This window comes from Canis aureus, chromosome 29 (assembly GCF_053574225.1).
Source record: "Canis aureus isolate CA01 chromosome 29, VMU_Caureus_v.1.0, whole genome shotgun sequence".
In the NCBI taxonomy this organism is placed as follows: domain Eukaryota; kingdom Metazoa; phylum Chordata; class Mammalia; order Carnivora; family Canidae; genus Canis; species Canis aureus.
In genome coordinates, this window is record NC_135639.1 from 29,254,939 (window position 1) to 29,278,118 (window position 23,180).

The 23,180-nt window shown below is 34.7% G+C and overlaps 1 protein-coding gene and 1 long non-coding RNA gene across 6 annotated transcripts in view; one reads left to right on the top strand and one right to left on the bottom strand.

Annotated features, from left to right (window-relative positions):
• The window catches only part of LOC144301286 (uncharacterized), a 41,091-nt gene extending 24,897 nt beyond the window's left edge, over window positions 1-16,194 (bottom strand). The window contains exons 1-3 of one of the 2 annotated variants that reach the window (XR_013368099.1): window positions 16,105-16,194; window positions 15,892-16,024; window positions 14,726-14,866 (exon numbers count right to left, since the gene is read on the bottom strand). This is a non-coding gene — a long non-coding RNA (uncharacterized LOC144301286). The other variant, XR_013368098.1, reaches the window with a different exon arrangement.
• Window positions 1-23,180, top strand: part of HPSE2 (heparanase 2 (inactive)) — a 627,272-nt gene that overhangs the window by 126,927 nt on the left and 477,165 nt on the right. The window lies entirely within an intron of this gene.

Below are 23,180 nucleotides of genomic sequence, written 5' to 3' on the forward strand. Positions count from 1 at the left end.
CTTGTTTGATGAGTACTGGATGTTGTATGTAAGTGTTGAATCACTAAGTAGTACACCTGAAACTAATATACTATATGTTAACTAACTGGAATTTAAGTAAAACCTTGAAAAAGAAAGAAAAAAAGTAGAATAACAATTTTTTTTTTGCAGTAAGGGAATTTAGTCATATGGATTTTAAAGTAATAGCCAATTGTGAGCTATATTGGTTTTAATGTTTTTGTTGTTTAAAATACTGTCAAAATATTTTAAAATATAAATTATCAATAATTATTATTTGAGTTTATTAAAAAGTTTACTACTACAAACCATGCTAGAATAAAAATGCATGTATATGCTCATTTACTGAGAATAGATTTATTTCTGTAGTGTAGATTTCTCAAAGTGGGATGTCTAGGTCAAATTTCTATGTATTTTAAAATTTCATAAAGTCAAATTATTAAGATATAATTTATGTGCAGTAAAAATGATTTTAACAAATGACTATAGAATACAGTAATGAAGCCACCACAACCATCAAGATAGAGATTTCTATCATCCTGAAAAGTTTTCTTATGCATACTCTTTGCAGTCAATCTCCCTCAGTTTTTAGTTATCTCTCATCTGATATCTGTTCCTAAAGTTTTCCCTTTGCAAAATGTCCTACGAATGGAATTAGCTTCTTTCACTTAGCATGATACTTTTTGAGATTCATCCATCTTGTTGAATGTATTAGCATTTCATTCCTTTTTATTGCTGAGCAGTATTCTGTTACATGAATGTTCTACAATTTGTTTACCCATTCATCTGTTGATGCACATTTGGTTTGTTTCTAGTTTCTTGATGTCATGAGTAAAGTCACTAGAAATATTTGTTGTCAGATCTTTGTATGGACATTTCTGTTGTGTGAATACCTAGGAGGAGTAGAATTGCTTGAACATATACGTGTATGTTTGACTTTTTAAGAAATTACCAAATTTTTCCAGAGTGACTACCATTTCACATTTTCCAAAGTGACTACCATTTCACATTTTCACTAGCAATGTATAAGAGTTCCAGTTTCTCCATATCATTGCCAACAGTATTGTCAGTCTCTAATTATTGACAATCTAATGGGTGTAAAGTGGGATCTCATTGTGGTAATTTACATTTCCCTAATGACTAATGATGCTGCACATATTTTCATGTGCTTATTAGCCATTTGTATATGGTGAAATGTCTATGCAGATCCTCTACTTGTTCTTTTCATTGTGCTTTTATCTTATTATTGAGTTGTGAGAGTTATATATATATATATATATTCTGGATATAAGCCCTTTATCAGATAAGTGATTTTAAATTTAAAAAATTTTTTTTAACTTTTTAAAATTTAAGTTAAAAATTTTTTAAAGATATCTTTTAAAGAATGTAAGTTTTTTATTTGATGAAACTCTTTTAATCATTTTTTTCTTTTGTGCTGGTATATGGGCTTATCTTTATTTCATCCTTCACATTTATAATGTAGTTTTGCTGGATATGAAATCTTTGGTTGATAGTTTTTCCCTCCAGCATTTTGAATATATCATTCTATGGCTTTGTGTCTTCCACTGTTTCTGATTAGAAGTCAGCTTTTAATGGTATTATTATTCTTCAGTAGGTGATGGATAGTTTTTCCCTTGATATTTTCAAAAATTTCTCTCTGCTTTTGTCTTCCAAAGTTGGATTATGATGTGTCTAAGTTGGGATTTCTTTGAGTTTATCATACCTAAGAGTTCTTGACCTTTTTTAAAAAATATTTATATAAATGTGTTTCATCATCCTGGGCTATTTTCAGCTCTTCTTCAAATACTCTTTCTGTCTTATATGTCTCTGAGGTTTTGCTCACTGTTTTTTCAGTTTTTCCCCTTCTCCTTCATATTGGGTCATTTCTAGTGGTCAGTCTTATAGTTCACTGATTCTTCTGCCATGTTCAATTTGCTGTTGATTCTACTTAATGAATTTTTCATTCTAGTTACACTTTTCAACTTTAATATTGCCATTTAGTTTTTAAAATTTTCTGTTTCTTTCTTGAGATTTCCTGTTTGTTGAGTCATTATCCTCATATTTCCCTTGAAATTTCTGAATAAACTTCTTAAAAGTTTTGAACATATTTTTAAAAAAAGATTTTATTTATTTATTCATGAGAAACACACAGAGAGAGAGAGAGGCAGAGACACAGGCAGAGGGAGAAGCAGGCTCAATGTAGGGAGCCCAAGGTGGGATCTCCATCCCTAGTCTCCAGGATCAGGCCCTGGGCTGAAGGTGGCACTAAACCGCTAAGACACCCGGGCTGCCCTGAACATATTTTTAACAATTGCTTTGAGGTCTTTGACTACTAAGTCTAATGTCTATACTCACCCCGAGTTAGTTTCTTTTATCTCCTTTCTTTTCCCTGAGTGTTTCTTTGCATGCTTTATAATATATTGTTGTTGTTGAAATCTGGGTATTTTTTGGTTTGAAAATGAGATTTTTTTTTAACTGAAGTATAATTAACATACAGTGTTAAGTTAGTTTCAGGTATACAACATAGTGATTCAACAGTTCTATATATTACTCAGTGCTCATCCAGATAAGTATACTCTTAATCTCTTATTCATTTCACCTGTATCATCACCATATCTCCTCTGGCAACCACCAATATGTTCTCTGGATTTAAGAGTCTTTTTGTTTGTTTGTTTTTCTCTTTCTCCCCCCTCTTCATTTATTTTTTTTCTTAAATACCACATGTAAGTGAAATCATATGGTATTTGTCTTTCTCTGACTAGTTTATTTCACATAGTATTATGCCCTCTAGGTCCATCCATGTTGTTGCAAATGCAAGATTTCATTCTTTTTTATGGCTGAGTAATATTCTATTGTGTATATTTATGTATACATTGTGTGTATATGTATATATACACACAAACAACATCTTTATCCATTTATCTAGTGGTGGGCACTTGTAAATAATGCTACAATAATAAACATAATGCTACATATGTATTTTTGAATTAGTATTTTTATTTTCTTGGGGTAAATACTCAGTAGTGGAATTACTGGACCATATGGTATTTCTATTTTTAATTTTCTGAGGAGCCTCCATACTGTTTTTAATAGTGGCTGCACCAATTTGTAATTCTACCAGCAGTGCATGAGAGTTTCTTTTTCCCCCACATCCTTGCCAACAGTTGTTGTAACTTGTGTTTTTGATTTTAGCCATTCTGGTAGGCATAAGATGATATCATGATTTTGATTTGCATTTCTCTGATGTTGAACATCTTTTCATATGTCAGTAGGTCATCTGTATGTTTTTTTGGAAACGTGTCTATTCAGGTCTTTTGCCCATTTTTAATTGGATTGTTTGTTTGTTTGTTTTTGAGTTGTATAAGTTCTTTATGCATTTTAGATATTAACCCCTTATTGGATACATCATTTGCAAATATTTTCTCCCATTTGGTAGGCTCTCCCATTTTGTTTTGTTGATGGCTTCCTTTTCTGTGCAAAGCTTTTTTATTGTGGTGTAGTTCAAATAATTTAATTTTGCTTTTATTTCACTTACCTAAGAAGACATGTCTAGAAACATGTTGGGAAGGCCAATGTCAAAGAAATTGCTGCCTAGGAATTTTATGGTTTAAGATATTACATTTAGGTCTTTTTTTAATAAATTAATTTTTTATTGGTGTTCAATTTACCAGCATACAGAATAACACCCAGTGCTCATCCCGTCAAGTGTCCCCCTCAGTGCCCATCACCCATTCACCCCTACCCCCCGCCCTCCTCCCCTTCCACCACCCCTAGTTCGTTTCCCAGAGTTAGGAGTCTTTATGTTCTGTCTCCCTTTCTGATATTTCCCACACATTTCTTCTCCCTTCCCTTATATTCCCTTTCACTATTATTTATATTCCCCAAATGAATGAGAACATACACTGTTTGTCCTTCTCCGATTGACTTACTTCACTCAGCATACATTTAGGTATTTAATCCATTTGAGTTTGTTTTTGTGTAATGCATAAGGAGGTGGTTTTGTTTCATTCTTTGTATATAAGATGTCCAGTTTTCCCAACCATTTGTTGAAGAGACTGTTTTTTTTCCATTGTATATTTTTGCCTTCTTTGTCACAGATCATATAAGTGTGCATTTATTTTTGGGATCTCTGTTCTGTTCATCTATGTATCTGTTTTTGTGCCAGTACCATACTGTTTTGATTACTATAAAAGCTGGGAATTTTAGATTATATATTGTAGCAACTCTGGACTGTATTTTTTTCCCATTAACAGTTTGTGTGTTTTACATTTTGATTTTTTTCATTGTTTGTTTTTAATAACTTGCTTGTACTTACCCAGAATATGGTCTTCTCTATGGTGTTCAGCTTCATTTTTTGTTCTTATTTTTATTTTTAAAATTTTAGTTTCCAAGGGATTGTCTTGTTCCTGTGTATGTGGTCACTAGTAGATTCAGAAGATACTGTGCCCAAGTTTCCGCAAGCCCCTAAAGTTTTCACCTTCTGTTGATGAATTTATATGTGAAGAGTATATTAAAAGTTCAAACAGTTCATAAGCATCCTTTAACTCTCTGCCTGGCTCTTCCTGGTATCCTCTGTATATGCCTTTGCCAGGGATATGTGATGGTTTATGTAGTTCTATGCTTTGTTCATTTCCAGGCTTGCTCTGTTCAGTTTCTGCATAGTCTTTTACTTTCACCTGCTGAAACTACTTTTTTTGGGGGAGAGTATTTTTTTTTTTTGGGGGGGGAGAGTATTTGCTGACGTCTTTCCCAACTATTGCTGGAAGCCTTACTTGTCTTCATATTTTAAGATTCTTGATTGATATTACAAATCTCTTTCATTCTTCTGTCAGTCTGTAGGCATATATATATATCTGCAAGGTATTTCTGATGGTGGATAATTGAATGAATTATTGTTGTATGAGCCCATGAATATCTTTGTTTTATTTACATATAAATGATAACTTGGCTTACAAAAACTTGTGGTCATGGGACGCCTGGGTGGCTCAGTGGTTGAGCATCTGCCTTTGGCTCAGGGCGTGATCCTGGAGTCTTGGGATTGAGTCCCACATCGGGCTCCCTGCAAGGAACCTGCTTCTCCCTCTGCCTATGTCTCTGCCTTCTCTCTGTGTCTCTCATGAATAAATAAATAAAATCTTTAAAAAAAAGGTTGTGGTCACAATTATTTCCCCTTAATTAATTCTGTAATACATGGTTGTTTTGCAATTGATGTAGAAGAGAAATATGACTTCTGTTCCTTCACATATAACTTTTTTCTTGCTTGAATGATTTTTAAGGATTTGTCTTTGTTGTTTCAATTTAAAACTAGAATATATCTAGGTATAAGCATTTAAAAATTAATTTGGTCTAAAATTGAAATAAATTTAATAAAGAAGACATAAAATCTAAATTTGAAAACTGATAAAGTTTTACTGAAGTTTGTAAAACTTGATATGAATAAATAGAGAAGCATGCCACATTCCTGGAGAGAAGAAATAAATGTTACTTCTTACCAAATACTGTCATCTTTCATAGTATCAGGTGACACATAATCTGTTTGTCACACCATTAGTAATACAATTATAATCTGAATCCAAAAGGGTTTTGTGTGAATGGAATTTGATGAGTTGAGATTTTAAGGTTCATTTATAATAGTAAGTATGTGAAAATACCCAAGAAATTTTGGGAAATTAATATATTATACTGCTAAAATTTTAAAACATTGGGATGGGTGAAAGATCAATGGCATAGAAGAATGAGTCTAGAAAAAAGTAAGTATATATGGAAATTTAATATTTAAAAACAGTTGTGACATTTTAGATCAATGAAAAATAAATTAAAAAATTGTGCTGAATAGTTGAATATGCAGCTTTAAGAAAGTAAATTTAGATTTTTCTACTTTATACTACATACAAAAATTAATTCTAGATGGATTAAAAGTTTAAATATAACTCATTTTCTAACTATAGAAATCTTAAGGAAATGTGGAAGAATATTTTTATAATTTAAATGGTATAAACACACTACTTAAAACTTAATAATAAAAGAAATGAGGGATCGCTGGGTGGTGTAGCGGTTTAGCGCCTGCCCTTTGGCCCAGGGCGCGATCCTGGAGACCCGAGATCGAATCCCACGTCAGGCTCCCGGTGCATGGAGCCTGCTTCTCCCTCTGCCTATGTCACTGCCTCTGTCTCTCTCTGTGTGTGACTATCATAAATAAATAAAAATTAAAAAAATAAAAGAAATGAGTGGCAGATTTTAGTACATCAGAATACTCTTCTGTTTTACAAAATACTATATAAAGTTAAAAGTTAACAACACACTGAAAAAATGGACATGAAATCCAGAAGACAGAATGTTGGTGAAATGTGTGAAAGTGGACATTGCAGGTAGGAAAATGTTTGGTATAAAAATTAAGAGGCTCATTCCTAACATTCTTAAATCTGGAACATATCTTATGAAAATAATTCCATGAATATGTTAATATGTTTTCCTTATATCATAATTAAAGAAGCAAAATGCTAGAAGTAACTATACATATATTAATAAGGGAATGATCAAATAAATTTGGTATATCTGTTCAGTTGGAATACAGACAGCTATTAAACAGAATGTAGTAGCACTGTGTGAGCTGGTACAGAAATATGACTGTAATGTATTTTTAAGTGAAAACATAAATTTGAAGAACATCTGTATAGCATGATCCAATTTTTACAAAAAATATGCATGTGAAGGTATATGTGCACATATATGCCTGTATATAAACTATAATCTTCCTGCATAATTATACAAAAAACTGTGGAAAGATATATTTTACAGTTAACAGCAGTTAGATCTAGTACATGGATTTTAACAGATGGAGGTATACATTTATACTTAAAAATCATTTTTGAAGAATAATTAAGGATACATAAATATACTCAAGATATAATTAAAGCATAACAAGTATACCGCTGACTCTCATTATTTTAGTTTGGCTAAGTCAGAAATAAGACTGTTGGATCAAAGAGTCAACTTCTTCCTTTCCTTTTCTTCCTGCTACTCTTAGTATTAACTCTTCTTTTCTACTGTTTAATTCTAAGACTCCCAGAACTCATTTCCACTGAACTTGTTCTTTTTCTCTGTACTACTGTCCCTAGCTTGGACCTTCCATAACCCATTGCAATGTGATGATCTTGTTGAAGCTATGCTTGGAAAGACCAAACGCAGTATCACAGTGCAGAGTACCTACTGCTTCAGATGAGAAATATATATATTTGAGGTTCTTAATTGAGTAGATTTTGTATGTACTCTTTCTTGATTATTCCAATAGTACTATGAATGGGGAAAGGCAAGTATTTCCATTTTAACAGAGGCTTGACATGGTTGGTGTCTTATTCAAGACAAGCAAGAAAGGTAGTAAAACATAGATCTAGATATTTACTCTATTAGAACAAGAGCATAATCAAATTGAGGTGAAATAACTCCAAAGGGAGTAGTTAGAGCAGTGATGGGAATCAGAAGCCTATGGCTTTGAACATTTGATTTAGCCACTTTAGACCTCTGCCTCACGCTATTTTAAGATTAGTCAGATTGGCAAACTCAACTGCCTTTAAGGATTAGACAGGAATTTGAATGAATGGAGCACAGAGTATAAGATTATAAAGGAGTGGAAACTAATGAACTAGATCTCATAATCTCACTCCAAAGACTTTGAAATTAAAAAAAAAAATGATGCTGTTAACACCAATTAAAGCAAGTCTGTTGTTCATATCCAGTGCATGGGCTTCCAGTTTGTAACTTCTAGATTAGTTGATTTCTTTTCAAGTCTAACATCCTTTTATCCTTTTTGTAACATAGAAAAATAATTGAATGAATGAAGGTGGCAATTGGTAGAAGGTATTGAATTTATAATATGATTTTTTTAAAACTTTTATTGAGATCATTTTAGTGATTAATGGTATACAGATTGTTAAAAAGATAGTATGGAGAGGTCCTGGATATCCTTCATCTAGTTTCCCACATTAGCTACCTAATTTGTATAACCACAGTACAACATCAAAATCAGGAAATCAACATTGGTGTGAAGTATGTATAAAGCTCAGTGTCATTTTATCACATTAGTAGATTTGTGTAACTCACCATAATCAAGTTACATAACTATTTATTTACCACAAAGATCTTCTTGTGTCAGCCCTTTATAGTCACACCCTCAACATGTATGTACCACAGTTTGGTTAATTATTTATCTCTTACAGCATATTTTGGTCATTTCCAGTTTGGAGCTATTTGTAACTAACATATGAACAATTGTGTGCAGATTTTTATGTGGATAGTTTTCATTCTGGGTTAAATGCTCACGAGCGTAATTGCTGTGTCGTATGGTGAGTGTATATTTAATTTTAAAAGAAACTGCCAAACAACTTTTCAGAGTGATGATTCCATTTTACATTCTTACTTGTGATGTTTCTTTGCATTCTTGCCAGCATATAGGATTGTCACTATTTTCATTTTAGTTGTTCTAATATGTATGTAGTAATATCATCATGGTCCTAATTTCCATTTCCAATAGCAAGTGATGTTGGACATCTTTTCATGTGCTTATTTGCCATCCATATATCTTTTTGCCTTTTGTTCATTTTCAATTTGGATTGCTTGTTTATTTTACTGATGAATTCCCTTGGAATGTCACCTTATATGGCAAAGGGGAATTTAGGTTTTAGATGGAGTTAAGGTTGCTAGTCAGGTAATTAGTCTGAATTACCTGGGTGGACTCAATGTAATTACACGGATCCTTAAAAATGGAAGACCAAAGCAGAACAGTAAATTGTGGTATGAGAAGGACTCGACCTGTTTGCTTTAAAGGTGGAGGAAGGGAATCATGAGCCAAGGAATGTGAGTAGTCTCCAGAAACTGGAAAAGGCAAGGAAATTATTCTCTTCTAGAATCTTCAGAAAGAATTGCAGCCCTCCCAACACCTTTATTTTATTTTATTTTATTTTATTTATTTTATTTTTAAAAATATTTTATTTATTTATTCATGATATATGAATATATATATATATATAGAGAGAGAGAGAGAGAGAGAGAGACAGAGAGACAGAGAGAGAGAGACGGGGGCGGCGGAGAGAGAGGGAAAGACACAGGCAGAGGGAGAAGCAGGCTCCATGCAGGGACCCCAACACGGAACTGGATCCCAGGTCTCCAAGATCCCACCCTGGGCCGAAGGTGGCACTAAACCGCTGAGCCAGTGGGGCTGCCCTCAACACCTTAATTTTAGCTCAGTGAGACCCAGTGATACCCAATGATATGTAATATATATAAGTAATATATTTGTATTGTTTAAGCTACTTAATTTGTGGTAATTTGTTACAGTAGCACTAGAAAAATTAAATTACATAATATGATTATGCTACATCAAAAAGTGTTTATCCACTATAGGACTCCTAAAAACTTTTAAAAGGTAGAGGAATAAATAAATGTTAAAATAGATAAATATTAATTTGAAAGAGACGGGGGTGGGAGTGTGTATATCCTGAGGTACTTAAATCAAGTCCTTAGGGTTCCATGATATTTACCTTGAATATTATTTATTTTCTTATTCAAGTGTAGTTTACAAACAATATTATGTTAATTTCAAGTGTTCAACATAATGATTCAACATTTATATATATGAAATGATCATGATAAATCTAGCTACCACCTGTCATCACACAAAGTTGTTGCATATTATTAACTATATTCTAGGTGCTGCATATTGTGTCCCCATGTTTTATTTATTTTATAACTGGCAAATTTGTACCTTTTAATCCATTTCAACTAGAAGATTATTAATTATTAATTACTGAATAGTGGTGTATATTCCTGCTTTTGTAAACCCAGTTTCTTATGTGCCAATGTTTTTTTCTCTCTACTTCTTTTCTCAAGCAGTGGGTAAACAGAAGGGAGACCTCATGATCTCAAAAGAGAATAGGTTGAAGACATTTTCTAAATATTGCTCTATGTGCAAATATGTGTCTGTTGAATCTAGATACAACAGCTGTTTCTCACTTTCTTATGATGTGCTCCAAACATTCAGCAGTATCTATAAAAAACACCTTTAAAATGTCTTATTTATGAAGTGGCAAGTGGAGATTAAGATTATTGTGCTTATACTTGAGCCAGATATATGTGGTGTGATTGATGCAGACATTCAAACTAAGGCTAAAAGCCTAGGTTGATTCGTGCAAATTCTGTGAATGTTGTGATTGCTCTCATACTTAATAAGGTAGTGGAAATCCCGGGAACAAAAATCACAGACTAATAGCTTGCCATATTTGAACTTCTGGCATTCTCCATAAGCCTAAAAAGTGCTCAGCCTATTCCCTTTTCATTGCTGATATGTCACATTTAACTTAGAGTTGGATCTATTAATTTAACTATAAACTGTTCATCCTTCTATTTGAGAACTTTCACAACCTTCCCTGTTTTGCATCTCCCAGGAGCACTCTATAAAAAAATCAAAGTATTATAAAAATTATTGTCTTCTGATTCCTACAACTAGTTGTATCTTTTCCTTTCTGTGCCTCACTCAGAATTCTCTCCTCTCCTTCCTCCATCCTAGCCTACAGAAGTTTTAGGCATTTTTAAAATCCCAGTTCAAATGTATCTCCTTCCATGAAGTCTCCTCTTATGTCTTGTGAATGTGAAGGAAGGAATTTGTCTGTTAGAGAGAGCTTAATTAACTTTGCTGTGTAGTATGGAAATTTGAGTATTTATAAACTCTTCAAGATAGGGACTTTCTGAATTATTTTTTCATTTCTTTAGGGCCTAGTGTAGAAATTTAGATTCTCAAGAGATACTGCATAAAGTTATATGAAATAACTGTTAGAGTAGAAAAACTAGGACAACTGACACGAGTCCACACACAGAGAAGATTCTTCACACTTTAAAACCAGCTTTTGGTGACATGGTATTAGTGTTCATATGTGTGCCTTTTATTTTGTATTAATATATTTATTCCTAACACATTGGTTTCAAGTATTTGATATGGAAATTTCAAAGAAGTAGACTACTTAAGAGTAAATAATATATTAGTCTCCATGGGAATGTGACTTTAGAACAAAAAGGGGGAAATTTTGACTATATATTTCTGAGCTCATCTCATAATTGAAGAACACCCAAGAAATTATTATTCTTTCTTAAACCTTGGGAGGCTAAGATGGGTAAGGAATGAAGATTCTTCCAGGGTGTCTTGTTCTATTACAGGCAAATTCCTTCTTGTTAAGCATTCTTATTTCTTCCTCAGCTGCTCACATTGAGCACAAACTAGCTTTCAAGGGAAACCAGATAGATCTTCTGCACATAACTCTGATTCCCTCATTTTCATTTATTCAAGAAGAGAGAATGAAAGGTCAGATTCAACTGTATTAATTAAGAAAATGCTTATTCAACATAGGTGTGTGTCTTTATAGACCTAGAAGGGTGTCTACCTCACAAATCAGTGACTAAACAAATTCCCTGCCCTCATAGAGCAATCATTGTAGTGGGGACATTTTCCAGGTCATTAATCCACATTTTCTCATTGAAAGCCCATGCTTTCTTATCTTCCTATTTTTCCAAATCTTTGCTGATCTCAGCTACCATAATGTACTTACCTCTACCTCCCTTTGTGACTTCATCTTATTTTTGCTCTTATATAGTACTTGGGAATACATGTTATCTGGATGCCAACACTCTAACTTTAATTCACTGTCATTCTTGATCTTCATCTACAAATCACTGTTCTTCATGGTCAGAGCCTAGGCTTGCTGTCAAAAGAGACTGGAAACCTCTGCTTCTGAGCAAGAAGGAGTAATGGGGACTAGATTTAACTTCCCACCTGAAACATCTCCAATACTGGGCAAAATAAAAGTTTTAAAAAGCATACCAGGCAACTCAGGACTGTGATCTCTGAGAAAGGGAAACAAATGAGATAAATTCTAGTTATGCCATTTTACTATTTGCAGAAAGTTTTTTTCAAACTTCAGAGGAAGCAGCAGGAAACCAAAGCTAAGTCCACTGGTTTTCCTGAGATGAGATTGAACTGGGAGTCCAGAAAGGCCAAGGTAGTTAGAGTTCACATCTTTGCACAGAGACAGCCTCAGAGATATTCAGAGTCACCAGTGAGTTTTCAGCTGACTACTGACCAGCATATGTATGAATTGAAACTGTCAAAGGCCAGAGAATGTCTACCCAAAAAGAAGCAGAAGGAGTAATCTATGGGGTTACTTATGTCTGGTAATAGTTGATATTCTCACCAGCCATAGAGAAAAACTTCATAAATAATGGGCATTGGATAAGTTACTCAGAGGGTATTATCTCATTGATGGGGTAAAATCAGTGTTAGGTCAAAGATTGCTCTGGTTCTGCTTAGCAAAATTGAAAAGCAGGCATCAAAAGAATCAAAATGGTTCCAAGAGGGAGGAACTCAGGGGAGTGACTGAATTATTTATAATTATTATATCAACTCTTGTCCCTAAGCTGGGCATGCATGAATCTGATCTTACACACAATATTAAAAACCTTGAGAACTGAATTAAGAGCTAGACCACTGATCCAGTATGATATTGGTCACTGTGGAACACAAATGAAGAATATATTGAAATTGCACCGTAAAGGCTTTGAGAATAGAATTCTCATTGAAATCCTAACCCAAGGGGGCAGCTGAGTAGCTCAGTCCTAAGGTGTCTATCTTTGGCATAGGTCCGGATACTGGTGTCCTGGGATTGAGCCCCAAATTGGACTCCCTGCTCTGCAGGGAGTCTGCTTCTCCTTCTCCCTCTGCCTACCATTCCCCCTGCTTGTGCTCTCACTCTCTCTCCATCAAATAAATAAATAAAATCTGTAAGAAAGGAAGAAAGAAAGAAAGAAAGAAAGAAAGAAAGAAAGAAAGAAAGAAAAGACCCAATGAGGACTGGTTTGAACTTGTGGCCTTGAACTCATTGGTTTGATTGTCTACTAAAACAAAAATACCAATGTTCTTCATGGGACTGAACAAGACCCAAAGTCTTATATCATACAATTCAAAATGCCCAGGATATATCAAAAATTACATGGCATTCAAATAACCAGGAAAATTTCAACTTGCATTGGAAAAAATAATAGATGCAGATGACAAGATGACACGGACATTGAAATTACCTAACAAAGACTCTTAGGTAGTAGTATAATAATATTACAAGTAAAGTTGGACACACAACAATTGGAAACAAATGGAAATGTAGATTGTTACGGTAAAGAAATAGAAGCTACAAAGCAGAAGGAAATGGAAATTTTAGAACTGAAAATATAATCAATGAAATAAAAAATGCATTGCAGTGGCTTAATAGCAAGGAGAAGATGACAGATGAATGTGTCAGTGAATGATAGCTCAAGAAATGAAGATAGATCAAGAGAAACTAATCTGAACAAGAGAGACAAAAAATTGAAAAAATAAACAGATCCTCAGGGATCTGAGGATCAATACCAAAATGTCTAACATTTGTTTCTTATGAGTCTCAGAGGGAAAGGAAGAGAAGTGCAGTACAGAAAAATATCTAAAGAAATAATGTCTGAAATGTATCAATTTTTTTGAAAGACATAATCCTGCCAATTCAAGAAGCTTAGAGAATTCTAAATAGTATAAATTCAAGGAACCTGCACTGGACACATAATCTGCTGAAACCTAAAAGCAAAGAAAAAAATCTTCAAAACAGTCAGAGAAAAATGTATTTTTTATGGGAAGTCTACAATTTAAATAATTACAGGTTTCTTACAGAAACCATGGTGACCAGAAAGAAGTGGAACAGCATTTTTAAAAAAAGATTTTATTTTTAAGTAGTCTCTATAGTCAAAGTGGGGCTCAAACTCATGACCCTGAGATCAAGAGTCACATGGTCTTTCCACTGAGCCAGCCAGGCATTTTTAAAGTGCTAAAAGAAAAGAACTGCCAACTACAAATTTTGTGTCAAGTGAGAATATCCTTCAGAACTAAGGTGAAATAAAGACGTTCTCAGACGAACTAAAATAATTTCTTCTAAAGGAATTTCTAAAATATTTTCTTCAGGCAAAAGGAAATTTGAAAGATCAGAAATGAAGGAAGAGCAATAGTAATGGTAAATTTTATATTATGTGTATTTTACCACAATAAAAAAGTAAAAGGGTAGAAGTAGTTATATTGTGAAAACACTAATAAAAAGAAAATTGGAGAAGTTACATTAGTATTACACAAAATAGACTTCAGAGAAAATTACTAAGGATAAAGAAAGATACTACATAATGATAAAATGAGCAATTTATGAAGAAATCATGATAATCCTAGATTTGTATACACCTAACAACAGAGCTTCAAAATACATGGAACAAAAAGTCACTAGATAAATTATTTAGGTAAGTTACATTTAAAATTATTGTACTTATGTAAAATTATACAAAATATAGAATAATTTATAAGCAACAGAAATCAAAATACTGGTTGCCTGGGTAAAATAAGGTAGGATTACCAAGGGGCACAAGGAAACTTTCAAGAATGATGGATATGCTCATTATGTTGATTGTTATGATAGTTTCCTATGTATATACATATTTTAAAATTTATCAAATTATGTACTTTAAATATATATTGTTTATTGTATATTCGGCTTTCATAAATCTGTATAAAAATTTAAAAGGAAAGACTGTAACAGATTTAATATTTCACATTCATCTTGGATTATAGACTCCAAATTTCTCCCTATTCCTACTCTTCTTCCCTACCAAATCTGCTGTTTACCTTTTTTGGATCTCTGGCCTCTTGGCGACTTCTTTGCTTCTGGATAACCCCTTTCTGGCCACACATGAAGGAAAGTCAAAGTATTGAGGCAAGTTCTCAAATGTCTGACTTTACCATTCCAGCTGGGAATTATAATCTAATCTAAAGGCGGAGAGTATGAAAAGGACAAATATTTTAAAAATTTGTTTAAGATCTTGAATCTTGAAATTACAAAGCTACCAGTAATTTATAAGCTTGGTCTACTGGAAGTTAAACCAACACTGCTGCCTCCCCACCTACAAACAAACATGAAAAGATGCTCAATATCATTAATCATTAGGAAATGCAAATAAAATCATGAAAGAAATGCTACTTTATACTCACTAGGATGGGCATAATAATACTGTTCAAAATGGAAAATAACAAGTTTTGGCAAAGATGTGGAGATACTGGAATCCTTATACAATGCTAGAAAATTGTATACTTATGGTCTGAATGTGATATCTTTGAGATGTGATTTGTGGTTGGTTTCGTTTGATGTCATATGTGTAAGTAAGTGTAAGTAAGTAAGTAAGTGCTGCCACTAGGACATTGTAAATTTGTGAGTAATGTAAAACAGAGAGTCCAGACAAGTGTTAGGACTCTAGAAGAATCCTAGGAAGGAAAAAGTCCTTAGAAGATTACACAATGGACCCTTGTACAACCTGGGTTTGAATTATGCGAGCCCACTTATATACATGGATTTTTCTGATAAATACAGTACAGTACTGTAAATGTATTTTCTCTTCCTTATGATTTTAATAGCATTTTCTTTTTTCTGGCTTACTTTAATGTACGACTATAGTATATAACAAATAAAATACAAAATATATGTTAATTGTTTATATTATTGGTAAGGCTTCTGGGTCAAGAGCAAGTGATTAATTAGTAGTTAAGTTTTGTGGGAACTTAACATATTTTTGACTGTGTAAGGCTAGAAGGATGGTAGGTGCTCTTAATCTCCCAGGTGGTTCACAGGTCAACTGTAATTAATTGGAAGAATGACTTGTATTATTAATAACTAACATTTGTATTAATGTTCTGAATTTTGAAAAAGATTTTATACCAAATGCAGTTTCATTGATTCTTTACTATCTCAGTGATATAAGTGGCATTATCTTTTTTTCATGAGGGAGAGGACTACTTACATTTCAGTGCACTTAATGCTAACCTTCTGAATCTTTTGCTTGGTTAGAGATCACATCAACAAGAGATGATCCCTTTCCAACTGTGTCTTCTCCATTCTTCCTTGAAAGATAAGGTTCCTTCTAAGTCTTGCTTCTGGGATTGCAAAGCAATTGGAAAGTGTTAGTTTGAAGACTACTACTATTTCAGGGAGAAAACAATGCTGAAGCAAATACCTTGGGGCTCAGGGAGTTGTCCTTTTAGGATAGCATGTGTAGAGGTAATAGTCCAATGTGTGTCCATTATGATGTGTACTATGTAAGGTATAGTGAGAAAAAGGCTGCTAGGAAATGTGAACTTGCAGATATGGATGATTTGTTAGTGATCTTCACTCTGTGTAAGCCTTGGATATGTTATTCTAAACTGATGTTTTCTCATCTATAAAATAGAGAAAATAGCGTCTTTCTCAAAAGATTCTCTTGAGGATAAAAAAATTTATGCATTATGAATCACTTAATATCAGACCTGATGTGGAGCAAACAATTGATGCATATTATCTATTAATATTAATAAATCATTATGATGAAGACAAAGATTACATACTCTAGTAGTAGCAAATCTGTTAGAGAACACTTGGAAGTGGGGGGAAGATAGTCACAGAGAACACTTTTAGGTAGACAGAAAAGACTTGGAGAGAGAAAAGACTTACACAGGAAAATTTCCATGAATGGATATTAGGACCACCAGTGTGCAGTCTTATCTGAACTAAAGGATAGGTTTTGGAAGAATAATAGAGGAAAGATCTCTACTTCTAAGTAATCATAAAAGCTCTGAAGTATTCTCTGGACTTAGGGTTGAGGGTGGAAGGAAAACAAGGTTGGTGTTAGGAAAGTAAGTGACAGCCTATAAGTCTTATCAGTGCACTCATCTTTATCAGGCTGCTTTAGATAGGGAGATTTTGTATTTGCAAATCTTTTATTCTAGAACACCAGACATTGTAATTAAATAGAATCAGAATTAATTAGTGTAAGAGATGCTTACACTAAAGCATCTCTTACACTAAAGCAATGTCTAATGTAACTTTGTTAAATTTGATTATGTTCACATAAGACAAAGTCCATATTCTTCAGGAGCTTACTCGAATGAGCAAATGTATATGCAATGCAGATGGCCAGTTTTGGGTAAGAGAGAGTAAAAAGGAATTGATAAGGAAAGAATACATTGTCCCAGAGTCATGGTCTAAAAAGGAAAAATACCAGAAATCATTCTTGAGTATTGTTGGTAATAGAAAGCTATTAGGATACAAATGTTAGGGGACCTTAATTTTTTTTTTTTTTATAAATTTTTATTTATTATTTATGATAGTCACAGAGAGAGAGAGAGGCAGAGACATAGGCAGAGGGAGAAGCAGGCTCCATGCACTGGGAGCCCGACGCGGGATTCGATCCCGGGTCTCCAGGATCGCGCCCTGGGCCAAAGGCAGGCGCCAAACCGCTGCGCCACCCAGGGATCCCAGGGGACCTTATTTTGTTTGCTTATTCACATGCTTTCTCTGCTGGAGATGGTTACACTTTGGGCACTGTATTGGTTTGCCATTGTTATGTAACAGATGACTCCAAAGTTCAGTGGCTTTAAACAGAGCATATTTATTATTATTATTTATAAGTCTGAGGGTTAGCTTCCTGGAGGTTAGCTGATCTAGACTGTAGTTGGCCTAGAACATCTCTGCTCTTTGGTATAGTGACCTAAGCTGAGCATGTTCTTAATGTGATGGTAAAATACAAGAGAGTAGGTGGAAACATGAAAGGCCTCTTAAAGCCTATGTCCAGATACAGGTCACCGTCATTTCAGCCTCATTCAGTTGGCCACAGAAACTCACATGGCCAACCAAGCCTAGGGCCAAGAGGTACACTTGTCATGGTGGTGAAGGAGAGTGAGTGAAAATTTCTGACTACTTATCTAATCTATTAACCATAGGCTCTGAGAACACTGAAAAAGGTTTGTCAAGAAGCCAAAGAGCTTGGGGTCCATGACATTGATTTCCACCATGTGAATTGGAACTTTGAGCAGGCCTTTCTATTTACATAGCAAATTCAAAGAAAACTTTCATATATATTATTTCAGAACTGTTTATTAATATAAGAAGAGATTATCATTCCTAAATTAAAGATCAGAGACATGATATGGCAATCCCAGGTTAACATTCTCTAGGAATGAATAAACAGGAATAGTTTCCATCTGATTTAATACAGAAGAAATTCTGAAACAATGTTAATACTCAGATGGCATTTTGGGCTCTCAAATCATCAAGTATTTCTTTGTCTTTAGATCAAGGACAAGGAGATTGGAAGAATGGCTTCTCTTTTTCTAAAGTCTGACTCTACACTAGGAAAGAAGCCATAGTTTTCTTTCTTTGACATCAGATGGATGGAAAACGGATTATTTTGGTTGCTTCTATAATTTTCTGTCATTCCAAAAGCCTAGAAGATTGGAATTGATTGCAACTTTGCCTTCAAACATAACTAGATTTGAAAACATTTGACAACTAGTATTTAGCAGTGGTTAGAAGATGCTTCAGTTGACATAGCTACTAGTTTCACTTATGAATTGGTTTGGGTATATGGCAGTTATTATTAGTTTTCCACCTAACAGCCATTCCTGCTCTTCTTCCTTTCTTAAAAGGCCTCACTTTTGCTCAGGGACAGGCCGCTATAAAGCCTCAGAGGAAGCTGATTCCTCCCAACTTTACTTGTAGGTGGATTTTAATTACTTTAAGTAAATCATGGGAATTCTCAACTCTTTATCAGTGATTGGCTTGAGAATGACCAATGAAGTAAAAACAGAAGTCTACTGGGGACACTCAGAAAGATTTCTTCACTTTTAAAAGAAGTGCGCTGAGAAAAATGGTTTTCTGCCTTTAGACACAACTGTGAAGAGGCGATGCTGGCAGCTAGTGCAGCCATTTTGCTACCTTTGAAGGGCAGACACAAGCACAAAAGCCAATACTCTCAGGTCAGCAGAGCAGAAATTGGAAAGGGTTTGCATTATTAAAGATATCACTGAGCCACTGAATTAATCAACCCTAAAACCACCTTATTTCAAGACTTCTTTACTTGTGTGAGATATTACATTTGTGTAGTGTTACACTACTTTTTTCCTTTTGTTTGCTGCTGAAAGTGCCCTAATTAATTGAAAGTAGGACCCTGTAGTGAGATGCCCTACATCTTGCCCTGCCTTGACCCTCAAGGAGGCTATAAATATGGTGATCAGGAGCATGGCTTTGAAGTGTGCCAGACCTATGTTTAAACGCTGGCTCTTGCCTTTTATTAGCTGAGTAACGTTGGATAAGTTATTTAACCTCTTTAAGCTTCCTTTTTTCCCTTCATCTATGAAATGGGAATAATATTATTAGCTATCTTTAGGGTTATAGGATTAAGTAAGGTAAATACATTCCTAGCATTAACACAGTATCTATCACAAAGTATGCACTAAATTCTTATTATTTATTTATTAATGTTAGAAAATCCACTGTCTACACCGTTTGTGCATTCAGCAAATGTTGATTAGACACATAGTTTGTAAATTGAGTGTTGGGGACAGCTTGCTTTTCTCTTGTGGAGACAGAAATCTAAGCTGTGAGAGGAGTTATATTTATGGGAGAAAGTTTTACAGTTTACAAGAAATTGTAAAGCTCTTAATGGAGGGATCAGATAGCTGAGAGTTCTTTATTCTGTGTCCTTTTTTCCTTCTCTAGGGGAGGAGGAGCTGGACTACCCAATCTGGCTGCCCTGACTTTTGAGATAATGCTTCAGAGGGCCCTGACTGCACTCTTCTAGCCAAGTAGCACACTTTCATGCCATAGTCGGTTATTCTTGTTTACCAAGTCATGTCTATGCTGTGTTCCCTAGCCCTTTAAGCTGAACTGAGTCACCATTTTCAGCTAATATTTAAAGATTTTATTTATTTATTCATGAGAGACACACAGAGAGAGGCAGAGACACAGGTAGAGAGAGGAATAGGCTTCATGCAGGAAGCCCGGTATGGGACTCGATCCCGTGACTCTGGGATCATGCCTTGAGCAAAGGCAGACACTCAACCACTGAGCCATCCAGGTGCCCCATCAGCCAATATTTAAGATAGAAGTTGGTTGTTATTTTAGAAAATCAATTTAGAATGTCACCCTTCACCTACCTCTTTTTCTTTGGAGGGGCAGGTTATCCCTAAGATAAAGCCAAGGGGCCACTGCCATCTTCTACTTTTACTAGAGTATTCATGTGTTCTTTACAAAAGCTTAGGACACCTTCATGATGGAGATGTTCCTCAGCCATGCCCCCTAAAGCACAAACAATACACTTACCCTTCCTGCCCTTCCCTCCCAGTATGTCTCAGTAAAAAGCCCAGAACATTCTGTAGTTGTGGTAAGAGGTAAAAAACTTGGAAAATCCTGCTCTAGAGCAGCTGCTGTGAGATTGCCTTGGATATAGAATGTCAGATCATCATTCAATCATAAAGAAGCACCCTGAAATACATTAGGGTACAGAATGAAAGAGAACTGGACTGGGAACCAGAAACTGATATTTTATGAAAGACTCACTTCAGGACCTTAGGAAATCACTTTACCTTTCCATGTCTATTTATTCTTTCTCAGTCGATAACTATATATTGACTGAATAATAATTTATTTAATAATCATACATAATTTATGAATTATACATTTATTTGGACAATTGTTTAGCGTTTTACTATATAATTGCTTCCAAGAGATGACTATGTCTCGTTCTACTAGATATTGTAACATTAGCAAAATTCCTAAATTACAGCAAGTGCTCAAAAAATAATTGTGACTAAAGAAATGAATCTATAATATGAGTAGGCTATAAAAGAGGGTCCCTAAGGTCCCGTCCTGTCCTATAAATAAAGGGAAAATTCTATTTCCTCATGCTCTCTTTAGTGTAAAACTGAAGAGTGGTTTCTTGAGGAATACAAATACCATTATATTTCAGTCCTTGAAGCATTAAGATACTGGAGGCCTAGGAAAGAACTTTTGAAGAAAATGTGGCTATTTTAACTTGAGATGAGTGGATTTGGCAAAACTTGAAAGTATGTGCATATATGCACTTAAAGACCAAAGTAGGTTAAAGATAAGATCATTGCTTTGGACTATTTGGTCTCAATCAGGAATAAGAGAAAGTCCAATTCTTCATGTGTTGAAATAAATTTGGGAGCTTCCATAAAAGTGATTTGGAAACTGAAGAATTCTGTAGGAGAAATTCACTCCTACCTATATGTGAGATGCCTCGGATGCAGGGACATCTTGAAGTAATATGCGACTCTTGATGACACCTCTTCAACACTTAGTAAATCTGACCTTTCCTTTCATCTGTCATTATGCTGAATCACATGGACCAGCAAGCAGCTAACACATTGCAACCAAACTTCACAATTGCCAGCTGGGAACATGTGCTCTCTCAATTGATTAGTGATATTACCAGTGTTTAAACCCATTTCCTGTCACCTTGGAGGATGGAGGTTACTTGACAGGAAGTCATTCTGCTGTCATCCAGCAGGGCTGCCAATGTAACTCTTTAAACTTACCAGTGAGTTGAGGCAGCCAGCTTTACTCTGGTCTAAAGCTTTTGCACATGTTGAGTAATGCAAGCATTTAGCATGTCATGGAAGTACCTAGTTTTGATACTTATGGAATGTGCATTTCCTTGAGGTTTCTAAGTTCTCAAAGGTTTTGGCAAATGCTGACATGGAAACTGTTTTAGTTAAAAATGAGCTTATTTTGTGCTTAAAGGGTCATTTTGCATTAGCTGTGTCTTCAAGTTGATTTTGAAAAATCAGCTCTTTGGGAGTGGGCAAAAAAGAAGTCCCAAGAGGCAGCACATTTCCTCTAATAAATTCAAGCAACTTTTTCTTTGTATTGAAGATATTATTTGTCATACATTTTCCTTGTCATACTGAGCATTCCCAGACTATCGTTTAAAACAGATTGGTAATTTGGCCCTTAATTTTGGCACCTGTACATCTTTTAAAGCTCTGGTTTGTGTTTGGAGACTTAACTACTCTGTAAGTTAATACCCTTTTAGGGCCTAAACACCACCATTAACAGCAAATTGGCCTCTCAGGATGCTGGATAGAACCATTTTTTATATTTATTTGTTTAATCTTTATTAGCCAAAGGTTGTCCAACAGCTCCAAGGGAGTGAATTGCCCATGAGGCTTGGAGGCATGTTAAATTTTCCCCTATAACTTCAGGGTTAGGACCACTGTAAGTACTTTGGGCTGCTTGTGGTTGCAGCCTCCATTTCTAGGCGGCCTTGAAAACCCAGCCATGAACTCCTTTCATTCCCTGGCTTGTTTGGCCCCATAAGTCCTAAATCTTCATAGCTGGAGGAGACCACAGACATCATCTGATTAAAACCAATTATTTCACAGGTAGGGAAACTCAAGTCCAAAGGAGGGAAATGATTATGTAGGTGCCTATTCCACCTACTTTTTCTCAACACTAGTATTAACGCATCCTCTGCCAGGGAGGAAGACCCCTTAAAATTACAGAAGTTTCATTCCATGTAGTATCTGGGTATGTTTATTTTAGGACAGCACCTAAGCACAGTGCCTGGCATGAAGTTGGTACTTAAGAATGTGTATTGAAAGCATATTTTAAAATGGCTTTAACATAACATTCTATTGAATATTCTATTTTACATTAGGAGTCCAGATTTCCAACCCTAATAGGCTCATCCAAGCATGACTGATGATTATTGAATTGTCAGTATTATGAAATTGTGCAGCCAGCATTCATCCTCATGAATATTTTGTGTTTGTTTTGAAGTATTTGATTAATTTTTTGCTGATTCTTGGCTAGTAGGGGTTGGGATAATTAAAGAATCCTAGATTCTTAGAGTTGGATAGCTTCTTAGAGGTCATCTATGCCAATCTGCTATCTAAGACTTGTTTGCTTTTCCTTTTGTAATGAACTTGCAAAATTGTTAAACAGGTTTTGCTTAACCTACTTACAGGTTAGGGCAACTCCTCATACCATGAGGTGGTCCATTGTCTTTGAACAGACTTAGAAAGCTATGCCTTTTTAAGAAAAGTTCTTATCTTTAGCAATATCTTGCATCTCTTAAAATTTCTGTCCAATGGTGGTAGTTCTGATTTCTGGAATCAGAGGAGTTAAATCTGATTCCTTTTCTATATGATTTCAGTTCATGAGTTGGCTTTTTCCCAAGTTTGGTGGGTATGTTGTTAACATTATTCCTGCTTCTAAGGGAAGATGAAGATTCCAAAACAGGCAGATTCCATA